Here is a 9008-nt window from a genome sequence, read left to right on the forward strand (position 1 = left end):
TATTAAGAAAATGAAGTTGTCATTGAATTTAATTTAAAGGAAAGTTGATCCTTTCCTCGGTGTATAAATGATTTTAAGATGCTCGATTGCATTTTCAATGATGGTTGGTCAAATAAAAATCATATCGTATACCAGATATAAATATTTGCATATTTTGTACTTGAATTTCTATATTATGACAATTTTAAAGTTGGGAAAATTAGGTTAAACATACAATGGGACGATTAACAATATTTTCAATTTTTTATTACCGAAGAATTATTGTAAATTTTTCGACTTGAATTTTGAGAGTATTTAAGATATCACATTTAAAGTTTGTTGTTTGGTTTTTATAAAACAGTAGTACGTATAGTATAACAGGGCTCAAGTGTGTGACTCTGAAAATCAGTATTTGACAGCATGAAAGAAAGAAAGTTGCTGCCGAATGTCTTATAAAAAATTGTGTCATTGCAAATTATTAGAAAATAATCTCTATGAGTTGGTTGTTTTGTATATCATTTTATATATCGAATATTCACCATAATGCATTAAGATTTCCTCTTTTTACAGAAACATTAAAATTGAGAATAATAGCCTTTACTTAATTAGTTGTGGCTTTCAAAAATATTAACCAATATAAGTAATTAGTCGATAAGTAGTACTTATTTTGTATAAAAACTGGAAAAATTCCAAAACATAACAATTTTTTTCTTATACTTAATTCATAAAATGTTTACATTTTATTTCAACCTGCTGAATAAATAAATTTTATGAATTTTATTTTGTAAATAATTAATGATATTTTATAAAAATATTAAAATTCGACATTTTAAATTAAAAACAATCGTCTTAATCGTAAACTGTTTATATTATAACAGCAGTCGTGGCCGAGCGGTTAAGGCGTCTGACTAGAAATCAGATTCCCTCTGGGAGCGTAGGTTCGAATCCTACCGACTGCGAAGAAAATGTTGTGAATGTTTTTTTTTTAATTAATTTGTATAAAATAATTTTTTATTATTTTTTTTTAATTTTAAATTCATATTAATAATTAATACTTATTAATAAAAATTTAATTTTATGATATTTAGTCATACTGCTGGTCTGAAAACAGGTTTTCCCTTAAAAAAAAGAGAAATACGTGAATAAAAATACTTGAAAGCAAATGCAATCGTAATTTTAATGCCCTATTATTTACAGTAGGGCAAAAAACATAGAAGTTAGAAAAAGAGATTTTTATTTTAATTACCTGGCATTACAAGACAAGCCGCAGTATGAAAACAAACTGTTCGCTTGCTTAAGTTAACCGGTTTGTGTTTATCAAAGTCAATTTTAATTAATAAATTCAATTTTATACCTGCTCTGATCAAATTTATTTTTTTTTTTTAACGAAGCTCTCGCAAACATATTTAATTATTGAGAAAAATGTTTCTTTTAATAAGCATATTAATATGATATAATTATTGCATATATTCAGGATGAAAACAAAAGTAAAAGCAAAATAAGAACCAGTGATAGAATTATATGGTGGATCGGAATTTGCTTTTACAGAATGTTGTTAAAGTTTGCAATTGCAAGAGAAAGAAGTACTAAAAGAATGGAAATTTTGAAATTTTACAGGGCTGTATTTTAAAATGGCGGCCGGAACGTAGAAAAACAGTTTTTGTTTTGTAGCGGAATTGATTATTAATTTGTATATAAAAGCTACCCAATTCCGCATACAGATTATCATCTAGGACATGAACCATGTTAAGATTTAAAGAGCTGTCTTTATTTCATTGTAAAATTTGCATTGTAAAATTTTTCATTGTAAAAAGTGTTAGAAAGATGAAAGGTGTAATTCTTGACCACGTTTGCGGAACTTAGAAAAAATTTTTGGCTACAAGACAATAAGCATTATATAGCGTTTCGCGCAATATAATAGTTTTAAATAGAGACTCGTGAAAGAGAGGGGGAATTCGAAAGTGATGAACTGATTTAATATTTTTGAAAAAAATTCTCCAAAATTCAATATTTCCTTATTTTAAATACGTAGAGTTTTCTTTATTTTTAAATAATATCTGCTTACATTACTCAGTTAGACCCTAATTATTAAGGGTTTTTAAAAAGGTCCTCAAGTATTTTATATTTGTGTCTTGTTATAAAATATATAAAATTTCATAAATTTTGAAATATTTTTGTGACACTTTATTTATTATAATATTTCCTATGTTTTGATATTTTGAATTGGAAAGGATAAAAAATTAAAAGGTCATTATTAGGATCAGATTTATAAAAAAGGGTCAAGTATCTTCATATACAAAAAAAAAAAAAAATGATTTAAGTAGGTATTTAAAAAAAAAAATTTTGGGTTTATTTTGTCAAATGTTTTGGAACAGTAACTTTATTTAAGTATAAGATGGCAAAATGTTTACAAATGTTTTTTTATATGTAATTATTTTCTACTCAAAGTTTCTACTTTAGTTAAATTGTGTATTAAAAAAAAAATTTTTAAGGTACATGATGGAATAGGGATCTTTTTGTTTTTAAAATTTAATTGGTTAGAGTTTTAAAGAGGATTATTTTTTTATTGTTAATTTTAATCTGGCATATTCGAAATTTTGAGGAAGTAGTTCATATTATTCAACTCTTAATAGTTTTCAATTGATTTGATTTTCTCTTAATAAAATTAACCGGCAGAAAGGTTCTAATAAATTAGTTGCTTTTAAATTCAAATTATTCATATTTATTTTACATCGAATACGCACAACGCACCAATAAAAATTTTAAATTATTAGCAGAGTAGCACGTAGTAGATTTGGAGAGCAGGACAAATCTAAAGCTGGTTCTAGGACTCGTAATTTCGTTCTAATTCACACCGCTTTATTAAATACCGTTGCATTTTGGCCTTACGATATTGATGCATTCGTCTATATAACTTTGGTATGGTATTTGTAATCACTTGAAGGAATCGTCTTCGGTATGGATATGTATTCATGTTCAGTGTAAAATTCTTCGTTGATTTAGACATGTCCACCCGTTTATCGGATAGCACGATAATTCGAAAACAAATAATGTCATCTACAACAAACATTCACATGTTATTTCTTTTCTGCTCGAATCGGTTCAATTACAATAACAGATGGCTGCCATGTAATTGAACCGATTCGGGTAACAGTTCTCGGCAGCTGTATGGCAATCTAAAGGCAAATTTCAAATATTCGTAAAAATAATAAAGTTAGATACATGAAACTTGGCAGTCGTGTGTTCAATTATAGATCAGATATAACCGTGTAGTTTCTATGAAATTTTTTTTTCATTCTATTTCATAAAAATACTTTGTTGTGTGTATTTTTTTGTAAAGAAAATTATACAATATCGTATTTAAAAATTTTTCTCCTGCCAATTTTTGATATTTTGATAAATTTTTTGTTTTTGTTTAACCTTCAGGATTAAATTTATTTCCAATTTATAGGAATAAGGCAATATAGACACGAAAAAAAACAAACATTAATTTTGTTATTTCTAAAAAAAAATTTGAAAAATTCAAAATAGCATGAATTATTGAGTTTAAAAAGAGGATTGAATATCAAATTCATCTTATGTATTAGCCCGATATTTGAACTTAAGTCAATGAAATAAAAGATGCGATATTATTCATTCTTCTAGGTTTCTTTTTCCAATAATATTATTGGTTTTTCTCTTGGTGTTTACAAGGATAACACCGATCTATAATGTTTAACTGTTATTATAAGGATTTGTTATACGTAATACGATAAATGCTTTAATATAAGCTTAAAACATGAGACAATTTTCTATTTATTGACTATATACATGTGTGTATGAAGTATTAGAATTCGCTTATTAAATGGTGAAACGCTTTAAGCAATTTTCTTAAAAAAAAATCAAAAATTTGCAATTTAAAATTTTTAAAATAAAATTTAAATCTAAAAGTTTAGTTGAGTATAATTTTTTTTTTTGCTTTATGATATACAGAAAATGTTTTTTAACTGAGAAATACGTACATTGTACAAATTACTTTGATGGTTTTGAAGAGATAAAAATTTTTACTATGGTTGATCAAAAAGTTTTCGTTTCGGGATTATTAATTGGAGTTTGTATGTGAATGGCGATTGTGAACTGAATTTAATTAAATTGAATTAGTACGTTTAAGACGGGGCTGCCGTTTCAAGATTTGTAAAATTCAGAAATCCTTTTCTTACCAATTCTCGACATATTTAGTATGCAATTAAGAATTTTCATTAATGAGAAAATTTAACTACTTACCCAATTTTTCATTTTTGCCGAAGGTTTTAAACTGACAGGAATAAAATTTTTGGAAAGCTGCCATTTTATATTATTCTTATTGCATATATGAGTTTGTAAACTTTAAAACTTACCTACGTATTTATTTAGTTCAATTTTATTTAATAAAAAACAAAAAAAAAACCATCATAAAAAACCGGAAAACTAAGGAAAGAATTCAAGTTTTTCTTCCTGCTGTTGTTTTTTTTTTTTTTGTAAAATGATGAACAAATTTTACCGTTGTATTATGATAAAAGCAGTTAAGTTTAACGATTTGTTTTTTAAGCTTATTGAAAATTTAAAATTTTTTTTTATGTATAATACCGTATATCCTTTCATATATCCTGAACATTTTTATTCTCTATAATATAATATTAATAGAAGAGAAGAAAAACGGCGGCCTGTTGAATATATGGTGCTGGTATTATAAAATCAATGAGGCAATTTTCTTTAAAAAGGATTATAAAATCATAAAAGTTTGTGATTTTTGATAAAAAACAAAAAAAAAAGAAAACTTGTGAAAAGGATTTTTAACGCTAAAAAAGCACACACAAAAAAAAAAAAGAAAATGTTGTGAGATTTATTTTAATATTTTTTTAAATTTCAACTAAACACAATATTAAGCACAACATAAACTTACGCGTGATTACCACTATTAAGGATTTTTCTTGTATTCAATTTTCTTTGAATATTTTTACGAGGATTTTATTATAATGTGGTGGGGGTTTTTCTTAAAATAAATTTTTGTGTGTGCTTAAACACTGATATAATTTTAGTGATTTTAGATTTTTTTGGAAGTGTGAATAAATTCTGAAATTATTTTCAATTGATTTTGTAATATTGGAATGAATTTCATGGGATGTTTCAGGTAAGAATAAGTTTTTGTTCATTAAAAAGTGGAATTGTTTTTGATTTTCGGAGATTTTTCGGGTGACGGATAATTACAGGGTAAGGAGTCTTCTCCGTCTTCTGATACGAGTAATGTTTCAAGTAAAAACTCGCCAATATTCAAGTAAAAGATGAATAATAATTTTCCAATACTGCTTTTAATATATAGAACTTGCACCACATCAATTCAGCTGGCATAGATATGATTATTTTATCGAACAGCGTCTACTAAAGATACTTATACTTCCGCTTCAAAATGGAAACATATTTTAATTCATTTCATCATATTTTTGTACCGCTTTTCCAATATAAAAGTAGGAACTTCTGAAAACTAATTTATTCAGTTTATATTTGTATGTTAATTTTAAATATATGACAAACGTTATCCTTATAACAAAGGCCTTATTAATGTGTTCTCGTCCTTTTTTGATTTTCTATTAAAAATTAAATATTTATATGGGTAAACCTAGGCACTTTTAAACAAAACAGGTTAATTAAAATACCTTTATTTTTTTTTTTAAATTACTAATAATCTTAAAATTTATACAACAAAAATTTATTAAAAATTATGAATCCCTTTCCTTATATACTTGTGTATATCCATATATACTTGTATATTTTGTAGAAAAATGTGTTTTTAATCAAATTTTAAATCATTTAGAATTCTTTAAATAAATTATTAAAAAATTTATGTATGAAAGATAAAAACATCTTGTTTTTAAGGGTTATTTAAGGTTTAGCAGTAAATTGTAATAAAAAAAATAAGAAAAAATCTGATGTGGTCAGCATATAACAGATAACAATGTGTATTGTCTAGTTTAGTGAAAATGTTACAGAAAAATGTTCTGAAAATGCCTTTTGAACACCTTCTTTCAATTTTAAGGAAACTATTAAGCTTTTAATTAACACTCCTCGAAAAACATGAATTTGGTTCTTAGTAGAGTTTCGTTTTTAGCGATTCGAAATTTCTGAAATGTTCACCAATTAGTTTTAGTAACAACCATAACAAAAATATTAAATATGAAGAAATTTTATTGATCTGTTCCGTATACATATGGTAAAAAATGTAAAAATGTCGGCCTTTGGGATCGACACCCCTCTAAAAGTAGTTTATTTACGCTTCCCCACTATGGAGAAATGCATTTCCACCAAAAATTCGACATCCGAAATTTAGTGCCATCACATAACCTCTTTTATTGTATACAATACCGCTGGTCAAAAGAGTGAAAGTAGGCATTAAATATGTTTTATTTCCCGAATTTATAAAATTTATTTTCAGGTAAGTAAGACCATTTTAATGCATATATACGTTAGCTACTACATAATACTTTTATTTCGGACATCATAAATTTTAAATGAAAATCTTTTTTATGGTCTTAATCCTTCTCTAAAATCTTATATACACGTTAAAAAAATATGTTCATTTCATTTTTAGTCTCGCATACAAATATTTTTTAATTCTGTTAAAAATAGGAATAAAAAGAAAGAATAATAAAAAAAGGAGGAAAATTTTTTTATATGTATAACATAAATTTGATATTGTAACTGGAGTGGTCTAATATTTTAATATGAAAAATAGGGGACGCTAAATTAAAATGTTATTAATGATTGTTGCTTAGGTTAAGTGTTTTAATCGTTTGTGTTGGTTGGGGTGCAATGAATTTATTTTGGGTTAACGATTAACATCTGGTGCATTATAATTTATGTTAATTTTTTCTAACTGTTTTGTAATAATTTTAATAATTAAAATTAATTAAGTTTTAATTAATATTAATAAAATTAAAAATAATTAAAATTTTCAAATTTTGAATTTTATGGATTTTGTATGTGCAGTAAAATGGAATGGCTTCCACATTAAAGGGGTGAATTTGAAAATTTTTTAAAGTGTTGAGAGCAAGAGAGGTACTTTATGGTCAAGAAAGTGTAATGGTTTCGAGATTAAGCGGGTGATTTTGAAAAACCTTATGTAGTTGAGGGTCCTGATTCTAAATTCTAAAGGTTGATTGATAATAATTTAAGATATTAGTTAATTGAGCCGAATTGAGCCGCGAATATCAGTTTTGAGCTTCAAAGAATTTCGACACTTGGTCACTTTAATTTACTCGGAAAATGCCATTAAACAAGATGTATATAGAAGGTTATAAAATAAAATAATAACACATTATTGTTTTATGGGTGTTTTTGTTTTTTTTGTTGTTTGTTTTCTTAAGTTAAGATTTTTATTTTAACTGTGATTTAATGGAAGTTAAGGACATGAATTTTCTTTTTTAATATTTTTTCTTTTACTTTTCCATTTCTTGTATGTATTATACATTAAAGTGTTATTCTAAGTATATCCTTTTTATATTTTTGTATTATTATTATTGTCCTTATTTTAAAGATCTATAGAATGTTGTCGTAGTACAAACTTCGAGTTGAGTAAATTTTTAATGTGTCTTTAAGATTCTAAAATTATACATTATAAAAATGTTTATATACAATATAGAAGGTACCTTATACGTAGTTATTTTACAACCCTATTCAAAGAATGTCGTAAAATTCAACCTTCACCTATACTGGCTTAAGTATTTTACATATAAAGTGAATTTTGACATCAAATGTAAATTTTTTTTCATTTTTGTTCTTAAAGTTTTTAAAAAATATTAAAGTATTTTTAGTTTCCTTTAAAAAAAAAATGGGCAGCACTGAAAGTTCAAGTTAAAAAACTTCAAAAAATTGAAGGACATATTCGTTATTTTTTTTTTTCTTTAAAGTAAATGTAATTAAAATTTTTTATTTTATGGTTGTTTCGTTCGCATACAAAACACAGAGACCAAAAAAAAAAAAAACACTTTTATTCAATATAAATTTAAGGTTTATAATAATATTATGTAGATAGCCCCTAAGGATCTTATGGAGTAAAAAATAAGAGAGGATAAAAAAAGGGTTCAAACGTTTTTATTAAAATTTTCAATTTATTGTATGAGCACGGGGATTTCATATATGAATTTTTATGAGTCCAAATTTACATATGTAAAAAAAAAATAAAGAAAGAAATTTTTCACTTAAATAAATTTGGAGAGCTCTCCAACAGTTTCTAAATTATTAATGCTATGTTTTTGAAAATAAAATTGAAAATTTTTAATAAAAGAATTCGAAAAAAGAAGGACATTGAACTGGTGGTAAGTTCAATAACGTTTGATTTAAGTTTGACAAAAACTAAGTGCCGTAATATTGAGAAATTGTAATAAAGGCCAGCTTCTTCCCAACTATTGTTAGGAATTATTTTTCAAAGAATTTAAGCCTTTAAAATAAAGCCAGTAATAAATCAATAAGAAATCTAATCATATTTTTCTAATATTATAATACTTAAGGAAGCTTGAGGCCTCTACATCCGATACGGACAGGGTTAAATTTGACTTGGGTCCCGTACACAGTGGGGTTTCGGAGAACTGTAAGGCGGATGAGCTTGTTAGACGTAGAACAACCCTCGGAATTCTATGCGGAAGGGAGAACCTGTACAACGCAATACAGTGGTACGGCATACCAACTTCAGATGGTCGAATGGAATAACATGTAATGCGACAAGGAAGTTCAGAGCAACATGTAACGAGCTCCAGTCAGAGGTCCAGGAGGACCTAGCGAATATAAATTCTAGGGACCTAGGTCGTTTTCCGAAAAATTCGGACTGGTTCTGATGAAGAGGGCAGGAGAGATTCGGTGGCACCACAATGGGCCTAAGTGGCTTAAGTGTACCCTTCGGGGAGCCGTTCAACCTAACCTAACCTAATCTTAATACTTGCAAGTTTTCTTTTTTTTCCATTCGAGCAATTGTTAAAGTTACCCTAGATTTAAGAAGGTATCTTAGAAAATCTTTGATG

The 9008-nt window shown here is 26.4% G+C and overlaps 1 non-coding gene across 1 annotated transcript; it reads left to right on the forward strand.

Annotated features, from left to right (window-relative positions):
* The first annotated feature begins 856 nt into the window (after window positions 1–856).
* Window positions 857–938, forward strand: Trnas-aga (transfer RNA serine (anticodon AGA)). The gene has a single exon. It is a non-coding gene; the product is annotated as a tRNA-Ser (tRNA).
* The last annotated feature ends 8070 nt before the right edge of the window (window positions 939–9008 follow it).

Source organism: Condylostylus longicornis, unplaced genomic scaffold (assembly GCF_029603195.1).
Source record: "Condylostylus longicornis isolate FDR11 unplaced genomic scaffold, ASM2960319v2 ptg000107l, whole genome shotgun sequence".
Classification (NCBI taxonomy): Eukaryota; Metazoa; Arthropoda; class Insecta; order Diptera; family Dolichopodidae; genus Condylostylus; species Condylostylus longicornis.